The sequence below is a fragment of the Schistocerca nitens genome, chromosome 3 (genome assembly GCF_023898315.1).
Source record: "Schistocerca nitens isolate TAMUIC-IGC-003100 chromosome 3, iqSchNite1.1, whole genome shotgun sequence".
NCBI lineage: Eukaryota > Metazoa > Arthropoda > Insecta > Orthoptera > Acrididae > Schistocerca > Schistocerca nitens.
Genome location: NC_064616.1, coordinates 272,594,527 through 272,615,497, shown reverse-complemented (window position 1 = coordinate 272,615,497; position 20,971 = coordinate 272,594,527). Strand labels below are relative to the sequence as shown.

Below are 20,971 nucleotides of genomic sequence, written 5' to 3'. Positions count from 1 at the left end.
TTTAACGTGGGAGGCGTGGAAGTAATAGTGTTTGTTCACATACAAACGTGGTGTTTATTTGTAGTAATGAGGATGAAATTAAGTTAAACCTGTTCTAACACGATTATTCAGTTGATTGCTAAGGTTGTCAGCGATCTCAGATAGAACACCAACGGGGCGACGGCTTCCGACTTCAAGCGACAAGTACCCCATTTGACAAGGGCGAAATTGCGAAGAAAACTTTTGCAAGCTATAGTTGAAATCAGAAGGCCTGTATGTCGGAAAAGTCGGGTAAATTTCGTGCAGTACCCGGCTGTTACCAACCTTAGCGAACTAATCTTGTTACGACGTGCTTAATTTAATTTCGTATTCGTTACTATTAATAAGTACCACATTTGAACGTAATGGTCTTTGTTCTGCACGTTCACGAAACGTTATAATTTTCGTCTGTCATTTCTGCCTTTGCACTGAGCGATATGGCTCACGTTCGGGAGATCTGGGTTCAGCCCCAGAACCAGCAATCGAAATTTGGGTTTCCCGTGGCTTCCCAGTTCACTCTAAGCGAATGCCGGGTTGGTTCCTTGGCAAGACCACGCCGCTTCCTCCCCTCTTGTAAAAAGAAATCTTAGCGAAGCTCCGTCTCTAATAGTCTTAGACGAGAAATATACTAAATTTACGTCTTTACTTCTACCATAGTAGATGATCGATGAACCTACGAAGTGGAAACCGTGCGTGCGTTGACAGCATTGAGCAAGATGGAAACTCTTTTCCATGTACTTCTCTCCTCGCGACGGTAATTGTGCTGCTTCCTCCACTCACTTACTCGTTGCTTGAAACTATACTTGTTGGAAAGACGTGGACTGTTGACATGTGTATTCACATGTTCACTGCCATTTCTAAACAATGTTTACTACCATACAAAAATATATCGTTTTGGAGATACCATCGAGAGAGGAATTTTGCTGACCCATTTTTTCTGCATAATGAATGTTATAAGGTATCAGGTAAATGACCCACAATAACTCAAATTTTGTATATAAATATACACTATACACATGGTGTATTGGGTATAAATGCAGATGCTGTTGTATGTGGCGCCATAATATGTACATATATCTCTGCATCGAATAGTCTTCCCACAAACTTATCGACCTTATATTTTTCTGCACGGTTGTAATGCGCTACTAAATGGACTGTGGCTGTCAGTATACACTAATCGTTTTATGTCCACACATTAGCACCTAACGTGTTGCCTAGGGGAAAATAAGCATTAATGGTTTGCTCTTGCCGCATGTACTGAAGTCCTAAGCAACCTAAAATCATACGACTGATAACAGGTATAATTATTAGTCTGCAAAAGACGTAAATACTGATGTAATGTTGTTCAGTACACCGTTTTCAGTCACCAACAGAAATACCTGCACTTCTTACTGTTACACCCTGTATGAATAATAGCGGAGCATCTCAGTGTTTCCCAGCTACTTATTTAGTCCAGTCGTATATTAGTCCAACTCATCCTCCCTCCTCTCTCTGTCCATCCCGTCCTCTCACCCACTCTCTGTCCATCTTCTCCTTCTCCCTCTCTCTCTGTTCATCTCCTCTTGCCCTCCTCTCTTTGTCCATCTCGTCCTTCCACCTCTCTCTATCCACCTCCTCCTCTCCACTCTCTCTACCCATTCCCTTTCTCTTTATCCACTTCTCCTCCCTCCTCTCTCTGTTCGTCCCCTGTGTCCCTGTCCACCCCCCCCCCCTGTCCCTGTTCATCACCCCACATCCCCTCCCTCCCCTCCTCTCTCTCTCTCTCTCTCTCTCTCTCTCTCTCTCTCTCTCTCTCTCTCCCCCCCCTCAACTCCGTCTCTCTCTCCCCCTCCCCCCCTCAACTCCGCTCCCCCTCTCTCTGTCAATCTGCTCCTTCCCCCTCTGTCCATCTCCTCCTCTTCCCTTTTTCTGTCCATCTCCTCCTTTATTTTTGCTCTCTTCATCTCCTGCTCTCCTCTCTCTCTGTCCATTTCCCCCTCACCAATATCTGCCCTCCTCCTCCTATCTGTGCCTATTTCATCCTTTGCCCTCGCTGCCTGTCAATCTCCGCGTCTTCCCTTCCCTCTCCCCGTTAGCATACTTTCCCCAGTAGGGGGCTGGTGGTTCCTATCCCGACGGTATTTCTTTCCAAACTGTAACCAATTTGTGCACCAAATTTGATTGAAATTGTTCCAGGGGCTTAGGCTGGGCTTTTTACCTTGCCTTTGCTCTCATATGCAAATGTCGAATATATTCCCCACATATTTAAGCCTGTTCACTCTTATTTGTACACATATTTCTCCTGTATGTCTAGGGAATTTCGCTCCGCTGTTTCATTTTCAGACAGCTTAATGTGTATGACGTCACATCTCCTGAACTGTGTGTCGTAAAATGATAATTTTTGTAGGCACATTCAGCGGTAAATATGGATGCTGTCTGTGAAAAGCGTTGCGAATAAAGCTTGTAGTAACGAAGTAATAAATTTAAACGTCTACCATGATGCGGTAATTTTTCACGCATTTAGCATTTATGACGTCGTATCTCGTGAATTAAGCGTTGCAATTTTTCTGGCTCACTCAATGGTGTATGTGAATACTGCCTGCAAAATGTGTCACGAATACAGTTAATAGTAAAACATTAATAAATTAAAACTTCATGCTTCATGTGGCTTTTTTCTGCGTGAGCTGCTTAAATTCAATAAGCGAATTTTTTTTCTCATGATTTTGCAGGAGTCGGCAGCGAGAAAATGTTTAGTTAAGATTTGAAATGACGTGTGCATATCTGTAAGTGCTCTCATTCGCAAATACTTGATAACTGAAATATGGGTATTCTCGCGGCGTGGGCTACCATGCTTCTTTTACCCCAATCCCCACCTCTTTGATAGGTGGGTGGTTCTTACCCTCACAGTGCTTCTTCCCAGACAGTAGATGGTATGTGTACCAAGTTTGGTTGGAATCTCTCTCTCTCTCTCTCTCTCTCTCTCTCTCTCTCTCTCTGTGTGTGTGTGTGTGTGTGTGTGTGTGTGTGTGTGTGGTATCACACACAGGTCGAGAGATTAACGTCATAAACACTGAGATGCATGAAAACCTGCCGCATTGTGCATGATGATTCAATTTATTGCTTCTTTCCTACTAGGTCTGTTCGCAATATATTTCGGAGAAAGCATCCACATATGCCGCTGAATGTACCTACTCAAATATATCGTCCTACGATACATAGTTCAGGAGATATAATGTCATAAATAGAGATGCGTGAAAAAGTGTCTCATCATGCATGAAGTTTTAATACATTTATGCTTTACTGCTGAGACCTCCTACAGTCCAGTCACCTTCAAGAAACCGCTAACACCATATATACCGTGTGATTAAAAAGTCAGTCTAAATTTGAAAACTTAATAAAACACGGAATAATGTAGATAGAGAGGTACAAATTGACACACATACTTGGAATGACATGGGGTTTTGTTAGAACCAAAAAAAAAAAAAAACACCCCATATAGCTAGACGCATGAAAGATCTCTTGCGCGCGTCGTTTGGTGATGATCGTGTGCTCAGCCGCCACTTTCGTCATGCTTGGCCTCCCAGGTCCCCAGACCTCAGTCCGTGCGATTATTGGCTCAGGGTGATCAAAAAGACAGTATAAATTTTATATATATATATTTGTGTGTGTGTGTGGGGGGGGGGGGGGGGGAGAGAGGGAGGGAGGGAGCCGTTTTGTGTTCTGTTACAAGTCCAGTGTAACATGACGACCATTTGTTGAAACCTCCCCTCCAAAATCAAATCCTGGCTACACCTATGCAGTCCATCATCTGGTGGATTTATTTGTATTAATATGACGTGTGTGTTGTGTTACGACTTTGGGGTAACTTGCGCCACTGACTGGTAGAGAAACAAAACACTATTTCAGAACATGTCTCTAAAATGGCTCTGAGCACTATGGGACTCAACTGCTGAGGTCATAAGTCCCCTAGAACTTAGAACTACTTAAACCTAACTAACCTAAGGACAACACACACATCCATGCCCGAGGCAGGATTCGAACCTGCGACCGTAGCGGTCGCGCGGTTCCAGACTGTAGCGCCAGAACCGCTCGGCCACCAGCGGCCGGCAACATGTCTCTGTGGAGGTCTTTGACCAAAAGCGTAAATGTAAATGTACAGATAATACAACTGAAATAAGATACCTCCAGTCGTTAGAGGCTTCTTTCTCTGTCGTAATACATCATCCATAAACTGTCATACTTTGTAAGCAGAAATGGTGTCTAGAAACTGATAAGTACAAAGAACCCATAGCAAAACCAAAACCTTTGTTTCCGAGTCAGTTTTAAAGTATTGCGTAGATCTTTGGTTGATTACATGAATAGATACGTTAGATTAAATATTTCAAGTGGTACACGAATTCTTTTCTGTTAAATTTATGTAGGTTAAACTTTATTTTCTTTTATGGAAGCAGGTGACTTTTTGAACAAATTAAGTGTAATAATTATGTTGCCAACAGTGACAGAATGTACATAAATAACAGTTTAGGTTGGGATTCAGAGATAAAGAATGAAAAGGGTGACAGAAGCAGAGCAAAGCTTTGGTTATGCGAGATCTGTTGTTTTTTAGACATCTGTTACATGTTATAACTAAGTAAATGCCGAAGTAATACATCGATAAGGAATTTTAAATATATTCAGATAGACACTCTCTTAATAATACAGTATAAAGAGATATACGTAATATCAGGCCGACGTGAGGTACAAACTGTTGGGTTTTGGGTGGATCTATTGAGTCTTGTGAGTTAAGCAAGTCTGTTTATGTTAATGATTCTAACGCTAAAAATGAATTTCATCGAAATTATCATTCAGTATCAGTAAGATAATTCACAAGCAAAAAATGCGAGTATTGTAGATAGTTTCCTGAATGAGATTTTCACTCTGCAGCGGAGTGTGCGCTGATATGAAACTTCCTGGCAGATTAAAACTGTGTGAACCGACCGAGACTCGAACTCGGGACCTTTGCCTTTCGCGGGCATCTGAGCTACCGAAGCTCGACTCACGCCCGGTCCTCACAGCTTTACTTCTGCCAGTATCTCGTCTCCTGCCTTCCAAACTTTACAGAAGCTCTCCTGCGAACCTTGCAGAACTAGCACTCCTGAAAGAAAGGATACTGCGGAGACATGGCTTAGCCACAGCCTGGGGGATGTTTCCAGAATGAGATTTTCACTCTGCAGCGGAGTGTGCGCTGATATGAAAAGGTCCCGAGTTCGAGTCTCGATCGGGCACACAGTTTTAATCTGCCAGGAAGTTTCATTGTAGATAGTGTTACATATTAGAAGAATCATGATTCAGTTTGCTTCGCAATTTTAACTACTAGTAATTTGAAAACAGTTTTGGATAATATGGAAAACTTCATGGTGCTTTAGTCTCTTACAAGAAAGAGGCTTTGTAAATCTGACGTCATTGGGTTTTGCTAAAAAGTGGTTATTCACTTATCATGTGGAAACGTAAAAATAAAACTATAAAACAGTGCTAGGAATACAGATGGTTGGTTGGTTAAGGGCTAAGGGAGTAAACAACGAGGTCATCAGGTGTTGTATAAATTTGTAAACATAGAGCGTCGTAGTAATGAACTGTCAAAAAACTTATGTTTCACGTTTCGTAACCAAAAAAATATGCTTGCTACGACTTGAAAGAAAAAGAAAGTACTGTAGATGCAGTATGGTCGTCACATCCAAATAGACGTAAGTACCAATGCAAATGTAAACATAAAACAGCAACAATTTACGTATAGATAATCTTAGAAATGTTATTTTCGCAAGTCACTTGATAATGGCAATAAGCCAAAAGAGGCCTGTCGTGTAAAATATTAAAAATATATCACCTTATTGCAGCTAGTTACGGAGCTTTCATTTTCGTTATGTCGTATAATGACGTATACTATGTTGCGGGTCCAACGGAACTTAAAATAGGAAGATGTCTTCAGCTTGTCGATTCTGCATTAGAAAGACAGCTGGGTAAGAAGAGGACGCCAAAGCTGTCACAGAATGTGTCGCAAGGTGTTCAGCAAGAACGGAAGCATGGGTACAAAGACCACCCTGAATGACTACAACCGCAACAGTTGTTGATTTTTTTGGCAGCCCAGAAGACCTAGGAGCTTTGCCAACACCTAGGAGGAGGAGGGTGCATAAGTTCCGAGGAGGAGTCGTAGCACTCCCAGCATTCCATCTTACGGCACTTGATTATAAGGAGCAGTCATATGAAAACGAGAGAGATGTATTAAAAGTAATTGAATTGTTCATTATTGCAAAAGTAATCGCCGTAATTGTTAACGCATTTATCACACTGTGAGATACGAAAAAATGTTTACGGTTGCCTACGGAACTGTGACTGTACCCAGATGTGCGGCTCTTTGTCCGAAGTAAATCGACGGCGCTTGTGTCTTTCATCAGGGCTCCAAAAATATGGAAATCGCATGAGGAGAGAGCGGAGCTGTATTGAGCATGTGTAAGGGCTTCCCAGCGAAATTTCTACCGCGTAGTCGAAACAACCTTGACATTATCCTGCAACAGAATGATGCCGTCTGTCAACATTCCGGGGGCGTTTGGACGCAATGGCGCGCTTCAATTTTTACGTGTCCACCTACCGCTGTGCGTTAATTGTGGTGCCGTGTTCCAGGAAGTCAGTGAGCAGTGGGCCCTTGCAGCCAGATAAAGAGGTCATTCTGACTTTCCCGTTGTGTCTGTTGTTCCAAGTACGCTGCAGATATTTCCACGGGAAGCCCTTACACATCCTCCATATTGTATTGTATTGTATGTTAACCGGGGGCCTAGAAACGACGGAGAGGCTCCGTCCTCGCCGCAGCCGCAGTGGTCCACAACCCCACGACGACTACCGCAATGCACTTCATCCCTCCGCCGCCCCACACCGAACCACTCTTTCAGGATTATTGTGCGGTTCGGCCCCTGGTGGTCCCCACGCGTACGTGGAGAACTTATTTGCGCAGCTGACATAGTGTAGCTGAGGCGGATTGAGGGGAACCAGCCCGCATTCTCCGAGGCAGATGGAAAACCGCCTAAAAAACCATTTACAGACTGGCCGGCTCACCGGATCTCGACACAAGTCCGCCGGGCGGAATTCGTGCCGGGGACCAGTTCCTTCCCAGTCCGGAAAACCGTGACGAGGCGCTCCTTCCCAGTCCGGAAAGCCGTGCGTGCGTTCGACTGCACGGCTAACCGGGCGGGCTATTCTCTATATAGTCTCAATCTCCAGCAGTGCGATTTCCTTATGTTTGGAACTCTGAAGAAATACATTCGTGGCTGTCGATTTGATTTGGACGAAGGCGTGCAAGCCAGATTACAATCACGGTACCATAGGCAAACAGAAACATTTTTCCATGAAGTCATTGACAGTGTTGTCTCTCACTGGGATAAATGTATTAACAGCTATGGCGATTACTTTTAAAATAATAAACGGTTTACTTACTTTATTCCATTTCTCTCGTTTTAATTTGATTGCCTCTTACAGGTAACGAGCCTTAGCATAGAGTCGGATAAAAGTGAGAAGGGTAGTCGGTGAAGGACCCTAAGACGATCCTGAATAGCTGTTGCAATGTATTTGGCCCTCTGATCTCTGGCTACACAACAGATCAGTCTTGCGCAAAAACCAATGTTAAATGGTAGGGAGGGGGGGCGTAGGTGATGACTATCACATTCTAGCCCAGGTACAAGAATTTTTAAGAGAGTCATCGTATAGGTGCACATAATTGTAAACACATAACGCTGAAGTCAATCTATTTTAGAATTATGGAACATATCTTACGCCGAAACTTAATTACCTTTTTGGAGAACAAATCTAACATGCATAAAAATCAATATGGATTCCACAAACCAGATTTTGCGAAACTCAGCTCACTCTGTACGGCCGTGAAATACAGAGCGCGGTAGACAGAGGCGCTTAGGTTGGTGTGTTCCTTGACTTCCGGAAGGCATTCGACTGTAGTTTAGTGAACAAGAGCGAGCTTACCGAGTATCGGACCAGATTTGTGATTGGGTTCAGAACTTCTTTGCAGGTCGAGCTACCGAGCGAGATGGCGCAGAGGTTAGCACACTGGACTCGCATTCGGGGGGAAGACGATTCAATCCCGCGTTCGGCCATCCTGATTTAGGTTTTCCGTGATTTCCCTAACTCGCTTCAGGCAAATGCCGGGATTGTTCCTTTGAAAGGGCACGGCCGACTTCCTTCCCCATCCTTCCCTAATACGATGAGACCGATTACCTCGCTGTTTGGTCTCTACCACCAAATCAACCCAACCCTAACGCAGGTCGAGCTCAAGACGTCGTTCTTAGCCGTACGCAGTCGACAGACGTAAATGGAGTACTCCAAGGAAGTACTGAAGGCCATTACCCTTTATACTTTACATGAATGATATGTTTGATAACGTCGGAGCATTCGTGAGCTGCTCGCGGACGAAGCTGTTGGTATTTTACAACGCTAGAAAACTGTGTAGGATCAACTATTATTATACAGGCTTGTAGCTGACTCCGAACGTAAATAAATGCAACGTTTTGCTTACGAATAGGCGATGAGAACCATTAATGTTTGGTAACACTAATAACGATAAATCATTGGAAACAGCAACAACCGTAAAATCCCTTAGAATAATCGTTTGATGCGAATTAAAGTGGAATTATGTCATAGTTATAGGAAAGCGGCTGCCAGTTTGAGATGTGTGGAAGAATCTTAAGGAAATTTGGTTCGTTTACGTAAGAACTGAGTTAAAAAAACTTGTAAGACCGCTCCGTGAGTATTGGTAATCAGCTTTAGACCTTTATCACGTTGAGTTAGTAGAAGAAGCAGAGAAGAGCCAACAAAGTGCGGCACGTTTCGTTACGTGATCGTTAAGTCTGAGCGAGATCGTTATGGAGATGCTCAACAAACTCCAATGGCAGACGCTAGGAAATGTTTTCTGTCTGAATTCTGACAGCGCACGTACCAAGGAGAGTCGAGCAACGTAACTTTCTCCCACGTACGTCTCGTGAATTGTCCACAAGGAAAAAAGTCAGAGAAATTAGAAATCGTTTGGAGGCTTACGGACTGTCGTTCTTTGCTTCATTGAATGAGCAGGAAGTGTTACACTCATTTATCTTTTGTCAGCAATGATGGTTCTTGAATCTAATTAGCAAAGGTGGAAAAGCTTCAATAATTACTACGGGAAACTTAACGCAGTTGACAGCAAGATGGGTATATTGCTAACACAACAATACTGGAGAAAATAAAAATTTGAAAACCAGCAATATTGTGCTCTGCTTACATCATCTGTACCTGGCAGAAAAGGTGGCTCAGTGGGGAAGTCACAGACTACAAATTCTAAAATCCAGTGGATAATCCACTGTCATTCCAAGGATTTCTTCCGTCACTTATGTACACGTTTTACGTCTGGCAATGAATTATGTATGTGTAAAGGTCGAGCTGCACTTTGGTTCATAGTCCACGACAAAAAGTCGAGCCCCCTATAATTGGCTGGGTAAGTCTTTTTAGAGGTTCGAGGAAGCAAGGTCATACTAGCTCCAAGGGACAATGCCAAGTAAAGCACAGCGGTGTTGTAACCAACCTTCTGGTTGATTACAGTTTTACTTTACGTAGGAGCAACTGCGTGTTTGGGAGTAGGACTGTATATGATGCTGTGAGGGCAGCAAGAGACATTTGGACTAACCGATTTGGTAGAATGCCGCCGAGGAACGTTTACCTAACGAACAGCGACTGAAGACAGATCCGAAGATTGGAGACCCCGCGCCACCAATTTCTAACCCTGAGTTTGACAACTGGAATGTTAAGAGATAGCAGTCAACAACTACGGCTCACGTGAAATGCCGATATTTGCCGTTATGCACCTCATGGGGTAGGAATTTGACCCGTGGTAATTACGACCTGGTCTTGTTGCAGGCACCAGAATGGTGACATAGAGTATAGCACGCAGGAGGATCCATGGAGAAAGAGTGAACGTAAAGTGACAAGGCACCTACACGTCACTCACAGCTAGTCGTAGGAGCAAGCGCTTGGAGTGGGTCCGTCGAACAAAACATTTACACTGCGAGAATATCTTTCAGTTCAGCATGTGGAACATCCAGTTATCTCCAATACAAGTGTTTTGGATGTTATCGGAGTGCGTGTTGCTACTCACAGTTCTCCTGCCTGGAAACGGCTTTGGAAGAAAAACTCTTTACTTACTATGAGTTCAAAGGCACTAATTGACAGCATCATTGACTGTTGTTTTGCTGTTCGCATTACTCAGAGGTCGTACTGACGTTTGTGCTGTAATAAACTGACAGTTCCAAGATTTTGTGCTTGTGTTAAGTTCGAACATAAGTCAGTGTTTATTATGTTATCATGTTTATTTATATTGTATATTTCCATCTATTCGAAACATTTTATCCAGTTAACATTTTTTCTTTGGTGTATTAGCTTGCCGGCCGCGGTGGTCTAGCGGTTCTGGCGCTGCAGTCCGGAACCGCGGGACTGCTACGGTCGCAGGTTCGAATCCTGCCTCGGGCATGGGTGTGTGTGATGTCCTTAGGTTAGTTAGGTTTAAGTAGTTCTAAGTTCTAGGGGACTTATGACCTAAGATGTTGAGTCCCATAGTGCTCGGAGCCATTTGAACCATTTTAATTTGTATTAGCTTTTGCTGTCCAGATGTGGTAGCTTAAATTTTGTTGCAGTATGAACTTTATCTGAGGTGTCTTGAAGGTTATCGTGCTGGAACGCTTCGAATGCTCCTGTAGTCCCGAATCGATAGCTGGAACAAATTATTTCTTTCTGTGAATATTATACAATTGGATTTATCTATAGTAGTTGTCATCGCCAGCCCTTAAGTGAACACGGGCGATACTGAAACGTCTAATTGCATTTTTGTCTTGCGAGGAGAGACCATTCCCTGCGAGCCACAGATTTCGAAAAATTTCGGGGTACTAGTTGAGCAGAAGGGGAAGAGGAGGGGGAGGGAAGCACTCGAAACTACTTCGTGTGAAAGACTTAAGGTCACTACGCAAATCACCGTAACCTAGCAGATGGAACCATTATATCCTCAGAAAATGCGGAATTTTTTTCATGTATTTCGGGCCTCCGACGTATAGTTTCCAAGGAATCAGATAATCAGTGATTTAGATCCGATGCAGATTTGTTTTAGTAGCTAATCCCATGCTAACTGTGATAGTGGTTATTGATGTAGGGCCACAGTCAAGATGACGGTCGAATTCTAAGTACGTGAATTCGTATCGCACATTTTGCAACACTTTAAACGCTACTTTGAAAAAGGAATAACTTGAACAGCGTACGTGCTTACGAACTTTTAACACTCATGTTTGATCCTCGGCGAAGATAGTATTTTTTGTGTTTTTCTCCTCACTAAATATGTATTTTTTTTATTTTTAGAAGAAGTGAATATGTAAAGGCGTGCAGAATTGTAAGCAATTGTTGCTGGAATATATATCTTTTGCTGTATGTTCTAGATTCACGCACTTTTTTCCTGTTGTGCTCAGCCTTCAAACTGTGTTGGGTGGTATTTATCATAGAAGCAAGGAAAGCAGAAAAATCCTGTGCGTTAAGCACAAAGAGTGGATGCAATTTTACTGCACGCAGTTATTTCCGATCGAATGTCCGTTGAGAAGCAAACTTGGTTTACACTGATAACGGCACTTCCCTTGACGGTTAATTGCGACGCGTACCATGTGTACGATAACATCGTGTTAAGTACTGGGTCTAAGAACCGATTACTTCAAACTTTCGGACCTGTATGTAAAAATTATTGCAAGAACTGTGAAACGAATCCATGCACCTGAAGTTAATTCGAACTAGACCGACGGCCTTGTACCGCTTGGCCACGCCCCACTCGACTTTCGTACTCGAGTACATCTACAACGGACCGAAATTACCAGTTCTTCGATTTCTCATAAGCTATTACATTTCGGGCCTGATAAATATATATACATAAATTTTCCTGAAGTTGTAACCATTCCATTTAGTTTGAAGTGGTTTTTCCACTTAGTTCGAGATGGGTTCTGCATCATGACCTTTGATCTTCATTTTTCCAGATTCGGGAGCTTACCCTTTCACAGGAGCTACTTGCGAATGCCTTCCTGATAGTATGCCGATCCTCGTAGAAATCTGTAGGTCGCAGGGTATGACTTCTTATTATTCCGGCTACAGTTCTTTACCATTTAATAGAACTATGAAAGATAATCTTTGTGTAATGTAGTTCTTTACACAATTTCACTGTTCGTGAACATCACACAGATACATCACGCAGCTGCAAAATATAACCTTACCGTTGTAAGTAAGTCTCGTCTAACGGTTGTTACCAGGCTACGCAATTAAGACACATTATACTGGTGGCTGTCTTCAGTTCGCTAATGAAACAATAACAAAACGTACCCAAGAAGTCTCGTATATGAACGACGGCAAGAACATCCAGCCCCACCGACTGGTGCAGTTGATGAAGATAATGTTTCGGCATAACTCTGGACCAAATAAAAAAAATACTGCGAGAAGTAGATGTAACAAAAGTAAAGCACGTGAATGACTTTACCCTTTAAGCGGCCTAGCTGGATAATTTCTGGGGCGCAGTGGCTGAGGTCCTTCGCAGCTGTCGTACCAGTTCTCCTCAGTCGTGCAGTTCAGAGGCGTGCAACCTGACGTGGCATATGAGCTACAGCAAGCTGCTGTCGCTCTTTGTGTGTACAAACCAAGTTAGGCAAGAAAAGAAAAGCTCGATTATGTGCGTGTTTCGAGAAAGGTCTGTTGCATTGCAGGGCAGGTAATAGAATTCCAGCTGTGGTGTGTAGATATTCTGTTGTAATTAGCACTGTTCGTTGCCTACCTTACTCGTTTTTCCAACCCTGCAAAACTTCTATCGTCAACTGATTTGTTGCCTGGTAATATCTTCTCAGAGTAATTTTTTAACTCTTATGGAAAGTTGCTCCTACTATTTTCAATTAACGTCGATCAGTTGTTATTTACATATGGAAAGTAACTTAAAATCAGACGAATCGACTGAAAGCCAGAAAATGCCATCAATGGCAAAAAGGTAAATAAGAAAAACGAGCATTTGCTCCTAGTCCAAAACTTACAGAACCCTATCTTTTCCTCAAAAACTAATTTTACACCACTCTCAGAATTCATCAAAGCCAAACTTGCATGTACTTTCTTTCCAGTGAACTGTTTACAAAATGTGAACGTGTGTTACTTGTCAACACCACGTATTAAATGTTAAACCGACTTTTGAACTGTATTTTGAAATTGGGGTGGTCAGAGTTTTTGCTGATCTACCTCAACGAGTGAGAGGTCAGTGTGTCAGAATGCCATACAGGGAACCTGGTTTCCTGCCTCGCATTTCTCCGTGATGGTAGGACTGTAGCAGGGACCACTCGGCCTCGTGAGAACATTTAGTGATTCACCTCTAGGAGACTTGGCGGCTCCAGTAGAAAGCCAATGTTCCCGGTGTGCTATTCCAGTAGTGCTGTCCGATGACGCCTTTAGCAGAGGATGAAATGGACATCAGTCAACGACCAAATAGCCTGTATGACAATAGCACTACTGAGCTTAGTTTTACTGCTGTCAACACACGTTAAAGCGACGGAAATTCTCGAAAATATTATTGGTCCTTAATGTGTGGCGTTGTTTATGTTACCACCTGGCCCGTGAAATAATGTTGACTTTATACGCGGCGCGAAATTCAACACGAGGTGCTTTTAATACAGAGGTTTCCAATTCACTCAAGATTTATTGTTGCAACAGTTCATATGGAGTACATGAAATGATTACCTTTACAGCTCAGTAGCACAAGCGGTTCTGAGGTACCAGATACTGACCCATACAGAAACACCCATATTAGTATGTGGTGTAACCTCCACGGGCGGCAATGCAGTCGCTGACTCTGGTAAGGAGTCGATGGTACAGATGGCGAATACTGTTCTGGGATACGTTATACCACGCCTGCTCGACCTGTTCGTATAGGTCGGTAACAGATGTAGCTTGACGAGTCGCACGAGTCACTTCTCATCCCCACACTTGCTCGACTGAACACAAGTCCGGAGATCGTGCTGTCCACGGAAGTTGCTGCACGTCTTGCAGAATACGTTGAGTTTCACGGGTAGTGTGTGGGCGAGCATTATCCTGTCGGAAAAGACATCAGCTTCCTGTTGCAAGAACGGCAAAAGAACGGGTCTAGCAAAATTATGTACGTACCGAGCGCTGGTTAGCGTCCCCTCCAGAAACACCAAAGGTGAACGAGAGATGTAGCTTATCGGACCCAAGACCATTAGACCTGGGTTGGAGCTAGCATGTCTTGCAAGAATGCACTCTACAAGGCAGCGTTTACCAGGTCTATGTCACACGCGCAAACGACCATCACATCTACATCTACATTTATACTCCGCAAGCCACCCAACGGTGTGTGGCGGAGGGCACTTTACGTGCCACTGTCATTACCTCCCTTTCCTGTTCCAGTCGCGTATGGTTCGCGGGAAGAACGACTACCGGAAAGCCTGCGTGCGCGCTCGAATCTCTCTGATTTTACATTCGTGATCTCCTCGGGGGGTATAAGTAGGGGGAAGCAATATATTTGATACCTCATCCAGAAACGCACCTTCTCGAAACCTAGACAGCAAGCTACACCGCGATGCAGAGCGCATCTCTTGCAGAGTCTGCCACTCGAGTTTGCTAAACATCTCCGTAACGCTATCACGCTTACCAAATAACCCTGTGACGAAACGCGCTGCTCTTCTTTGGATCTTCTCTCTCTCCTCCGTCAACCCGATCTGGTACGGATCCCACACTGATGAGCAATACTCAAGTATAGGTCGAACGATTGTTTTGTAAGCCACCTCCTTTGTTGATGGACTACATTTTCTAAGGACTCTCCCAATGAATCTCAACCTGGTACCCGCCTTACCAACAATTAATTTTATATGATCATTCCACTTTAAATCGTTCCGGACGCATACTCCCAGATATTTTACAGAAGTAACTGCTACCAGCGTTTGTTCCGTTATCATATAATCATACAATAAATCGTGCAGGCAAAATCTCCTTTCATCGCTGAAGACCACGGCGCTCCATTCCATCTTCCAACTGATCCTCGACGACCCCAGTCGATCCGTGCACGTCGATACTGTGGCTTGAGTGAATTGTGGGCTGGAGGTGTACATGCCCGTAGTTGCATTGCTAATAACCGATTCGCAACATTTCTTGTTGACACTTCTGCGCTCTTAAGTCCTCTTGTCTGTGCCGTAGTAGCTGTACGATCTGCCACTGGTGCCCATACAATACGACGATCTGTGGACGTCCAGAACTGGGGGCCGAACCGCACAAAAACCCTAGGTTCGGTGTGGGGCGGCGTTGGGGTGAGTGGACTGCCGTAGCCTGTTGTGGGGTTGTGTACCAATGAGGGGCTATTAGGGGGGGGGGGGGGGGGAACGAAACCTTTCCGTCGTTTCTAGGTCCCCAGTTCAGTACAATACAACTTAAAGGACATCAACGACTGCAACTTATTGACATGTCACTTATAGAAAATGCAACAGGTCTGCTAAAGAGACTACGTGCACTACGTTTGTCCGCCCACTTCTTGCTGTGCGCTGTGGGATCCATATCAGGTAGGAGTAACGGAGGACATTAAAAAAGTTCAAAAAAAGGCAATTTACGTTGCATTACTGCGAAACAGGGGATAGAGTGCCACGGATAGGATACCCGTATTAGGGTGGTAATCATTAGAACAAAGTCGTTTTTTGTTGCGGTAGGATTTCTCATGAGATTTCAATCACCAACTTTCTCCTCAGAGTAATAAAATAAGAGAAACCAGAGCTCGCACGAGAAGATTTCAGTGTTAGTTTTTCCAGCGCGCTGTTAGAGAATGGAACGGTAATTAAATAGCTTTAAGGTGGTTCGATGAACCTTCTGCCTGGCATTTTATTGTGAATTGCAAGTAATCTTGTAGATGTAGATGAATTACAGGTTGTAGTGACAGACGAATCGGTGGTGTAAGCCGAGTCCTAGGTTCTAAGGTGACGGTTTCGTTGTTAGCTGGCGAAACGAATGAATTTTACCACGAAATTTTACTTGTAATGACATATTAATATGTAGCATAGTACAAGATTTAGGTTAGGATTGAGAGATGGCAGTTTGGTTATGAGTTCGCCAACGATTGTGAAGTCATAATTATTCTGCATATTAGTGATTATGTCCGCCATTTTTATTACGTCATGAGTCAAAGGAAACGAATGCCACCGGAAGTTGCAAAAGAAAGAAGGAAGCTCAGGGTTTAACGTCCCGTCGACGACTTGGTTGTTAGAGACTGAGCACAAACTCTTATAAGGGAAGGAAATCGGTCGTGCCTTTCAAACGACAGTCCCCACATTCGTCTTAAATCTGGCGAGTAGTCCTCCCGAATAAGCCAGCCGCTGTGGCCGAGCGGTTCTAGGCGCTTCAGTCGGGAACCGCGCTGCTGTTACGGTCGCAGGTTCGAATCCTGCCTCGGGCATGGATGTGTGTGATGTCCTTAGGTTAGTTAGGTTTAAGTAGTTCTAAGTCTAGGGGACTGATACCTCAGATGTTAAGTCCCATAGGGCTTAGAGCCATTTGAACCATTTTGAACGAATACGAGTCCTTTGTCATACCACGGCGCCACCTCGCTTGCTCGGCAGTTTCAGTATTTACGGAGAGACTTTCTACACGTACTCTTAGTGAGACAGGTCTGTGATATCAACAAAAACGTTAAGTTTGCTGATGGGTTGTCATTACTAAACACAACATTATAGGTTCTTAACCAAGCAGTAATGACCAAAGAAACTTTTTTCAATAACACTTGATTACATTAATCAAGTGTACCCGCCTGTATAGCCGCGCGTGTTACCACACCGCTTCCGGGATGCAGGCAAGCACGCCGGCACGGCGAATTAACGACGATCGGCCAGCCTGGAAGTGGTTTTTAGGCGGTTTTCCGCATCCCACTAGGTGGGATGCGGATCAGTGCGCATCAGTGACACGATTCGCAAACATTTAGAAAACGTTGTTATACATTCACATGAATAACACAACACCCAGACAGTTGGAGTACACAAATTCCATCCCGTGGGGTAAAGGGCGGCGGTAGGAAGGACATCCGGCCACCCTCTTAACATTAACAACATGCCAAATCCGATGATAACAATGCTGACTCCGTGTAGGTACGGCATAAGGGCGAAGAGAATTACATCAGTCAAGTGTGGCTTATTGGTAAAGTGGCAGGCCACAGACACGAAGCTCTTGGGTTCAATGCCCGATCAGCCCTACGATTTTCATGTGTCACGTATCACTTCTTTCGACTGCGGCTATATTAGTTGACGTGAAAAATACCGAGGTGCATCGTGGTTTGCAATTCACGTTACTCTGTAGATCCTCCCATAACTGACAGGGCAAGTCAGCTCTAAGATCGGAGGAAGGCAACGACGTACCTCGTGCAATAGGACCATGTCTAGTAAAGAACTCTAGTGCTCAACCCAACCTTGAAGTTAATGGCAGCTGTACCTTTCAATTTCTGGAAAAAACTTTATAAGTGACGAATTGGTTGACTGATTTCGGGAACTTTGATACGTGAATGATGACACACTAAGTAACAAGTAGCGACGTGGTTTTAGAGGCAGCGCGGCTGAAAGTGCGGCAGTGTCTGCTGGCAGCTTTCTCTGGCGGCCGCTGCCGGTTGGGCTGACTCACTGCGCGACCTCTGATCCCTTCCCCTCTGACCTACACGCTCAGCTGGACCAGGAACCATTCTGATCGATAATCACATTCAAGCTTTCTGAACTCATTCCAACCAATTGCCCAGTGTTACTTAGCGTTTGAACTTTTGCTGAAGTCCACTAAATAAAAACTTGGTTCCGATTCCTTCGCCAGTCAATCTCATCAATATGGTATTGCAGGAAGTAGGTTGTCCCGTTCATCCAGACGTGGTACTGTCGATCTTTTACCTTGCTCTGCAGGTAACATAAGACCACAATGATGGGAGAAAAAAATGGCTCTGAGCACTATGGGACTCAACTTCTGAGGTCATTAGTCCCCTAGAACTTAGAACTAGTTAAACCTAACTAACCTAAGGACATCACAAACATCCATGCCCGAGGCAGGATTCGAACCTGCGACCGTAGCGGTCTTGCGGTTCCAGACTGCAGCGCCTTTAACCGCACGGCCACTTCGGGCGGCCACAATGATGGGAGAGAGATAATTTGTATGCTGTACTTCAGAACGTTAGGGATCAGATTAGATGTGCTGAGGAAGCACAATACATGGGACCGGATTTGGTAACAAAGAGTTTGCAGTCTAATCCATGGTTGGTTTTAACACTGACAGTGAGACTGACTGCCGAGGTGTTCGTTAATGTGCCTAAGTGGGAGCATGAATTAGCATAAAACTGAAAAGTGAAAAATTTTCCGGCGAATAAAATATTACAGTATTTTGTGCTTCATAACGGGACTGGGAGAAAGGTGTACCAAGAATGTGAAACAAGAACGTATATTGAAAGACGTCGATCACACCGAAATCAATCGGACTAACAAGGGAAGCATACACAGAAGGGGACACCGATTTTGCTCATCTTTTGCTCGATTGTAGGGCACACTTAGTTGTAACGAATGCTGCTCTAGTGCGATGCGCTCATCAAGAGATCGGAGTTCAGTTTTATGGGTATTTTGGACACCATACGAGAGCTCCAGCCGTCAAGCAGCAGCGGCAGCCTGCTAAGGCGCCACGCCACATGTCTTTACAGTTGTATGCTAACACGTGCACTCACTGCGCTACATTAGCCAACATACCTGCACACAGTCTCGTGGCGGTGTTAACAATAAAGATGGATAAGATTTTAAAATCTTTGTAGCCAAATCTGGTCACTCATATCATACTTTCCGATTAGCACTTATCTGGTTCCTGTGATCGTGAAGTTCAGCATATACACTGACGGAAAAAAATCGCAATATCAAAAAATAGTGTGGGCAACGAAATTTCAGGATTACGTTTGTCTATGTAACATATTTAGGTGATTAACAATGCAAAATGGCTCTGAGCACTATGGGACTCAACTACTGAGGTCATTAGTCCCCTAGAACTTAGAACTAGTTAAACCTAACTAACCTAAGGACATCACAAACATCCATGCCCGAGGCAGGATTCGAACCTGCGACCGTAGCGGTCTTGCGGTTCCAGACTGCAGCGCCTTTAACCGCACGGCCACTTCGGCCGGCAACAATGCAAGGTCTCACGTTAATGGAAGCACGATATAAACCATTGCAAATGTGAAATGCTGGTACATTAATAGCCGGTGGTGAGTGTTCATCAGAGGTGAGGGTATCATCTGTAGTGCCCCAGGGAAGTATGGTAGGTCCGCTGTTGTTTTCTATCTACATAAATGATCTTTTGGATAGGGTGGATAGCAATGTGCGGCTGTTTGCTGATGATGCTGTGGTGTACGGGAAGGTGTCATCGTTGAGTGACTGTAGGAGGATACAAGATGACTTGGACAGGATTTGTGATTGGTGTGAAGAATGGCAGCTAACTCTAAATATGGATAAATGTAAATTAATGCAGATGAATAGGAAAAAGAATCCTGTAATGTTTGAATACTCCGTTAGTAGTGTAGCGCTTGACACAGTCACGTCGATTAAATATTTGGGCGTAACATTGCAAAGCGATATGAAGTGGGACAAGCATGTAATGGAAGTTGTGGAGAAGGCGGATAGTCGTCTTTGGTTCATTGGTGGAATTTTGGGAAGATGTGGTTAATCTGTAAAGGAGACCGGCTATAAAACACTAATACGACCTACTCTTGAGTACTGCTCGAGCGTTTGGGATCCCTATCAGGTCGGATTGAGGGTGGACGTTTAAGCAATTCAGAGGCGGGCTGCTAGATTTGTTACTGGTAGGTTTGATCATCACGCGAGCGTTACGGAAATGCTTCAGGAACTCGGGTGGGAGTGTCTGGAGGAAAGGAGGCGTTCTTTTCGTGAATCGCTACTGAGGAAATTTAGAGAACCAGCATTTGAGGCTGACTGCAGTACAATTTTACTGCCGCCAACTTATATTTCGCTGAAAGACCACAAACATAAGATAAGAGAGATTAGGGCCCGTACAGAGGCATATAGGCAGTCATTTTTCCCTCGTTCTGTTTGGGAGTGGAACAGGGAGAGAAGATGCTAGTTGTGGTACGAGGTACCCTCCGCCACGCACCGTATGGTGGATTGCGGAGTATGTATGTAGATGTAGGTGTCCACCCCTGGTAACTGAGTGGTCAGCGCGACAGGATGTCATACCTAACGGCCCGTGTTCGATTCCCGGCTGGGTCGGAGATTTTCTCCGCTCAGTGATTGGGTGTTGTGTTGTCCTTATCATCATCATTTCATCCCAATCGACACCCAAGTCGCCGAAGTGACGTCAACTTGAAAGACTTGCACTAGGCGAGCGGTCTACCCGACGCGACGCCCTAGCCACACGGCATTTCTATTTATAGCCGGTGCAACTGCCAGAATGTTGGATGTAAACATGCAAACGAGCATGCATTGTATTGTACAGATGCCGGATATCAGTTTGTATGATGGAGCTCCATGCCTGTTGCACTTGGTCGGTCAATACAGGGACGGTTGTTGCCGGCCGGTGTGGCCGTGCGGTTCTAGGCGCTTCAGTCTGGAACCGCGTGACCGCTGCGGTCGCAGGTTCGAATCCTGCCTCGGGCATGGATGTGAGTGATGTCCTTAGGTTAGTTAGGTTTAAATGGTTCTAAGTTCTAGGGGACTGATGACCTTAGAATTTAAGTCCCATAGTGCTCAGAGCCATTTGAACCATTTGAACAGGGACGATTGATGCTGTTTGTGGATGGCGCTGGAGTTGTCCGACGACTCCCCCTGTGCTCGATTGTTAACAGATATGGTGATCGAGCGCGGCAAGGCAACTTGTCGACACGCTGTACAGCATGTTTGATTAC

At 44.4% G+C, this 20,971-nt stretch overlaps 1 protein-coding gene across 4 annotated transcripts in view; it reads left to right on the top strand.

Moving 5' to 3' along the window:
- Positions 1-20,971, top strand: part of LOC126248238 (transcription factor 12) — a 762,281-nt gene that overhangs the window by 149,453 nt on the left and 591,857 nt on the right. The gene's annotated exons all lie outside the window — the stretch shown is intronic.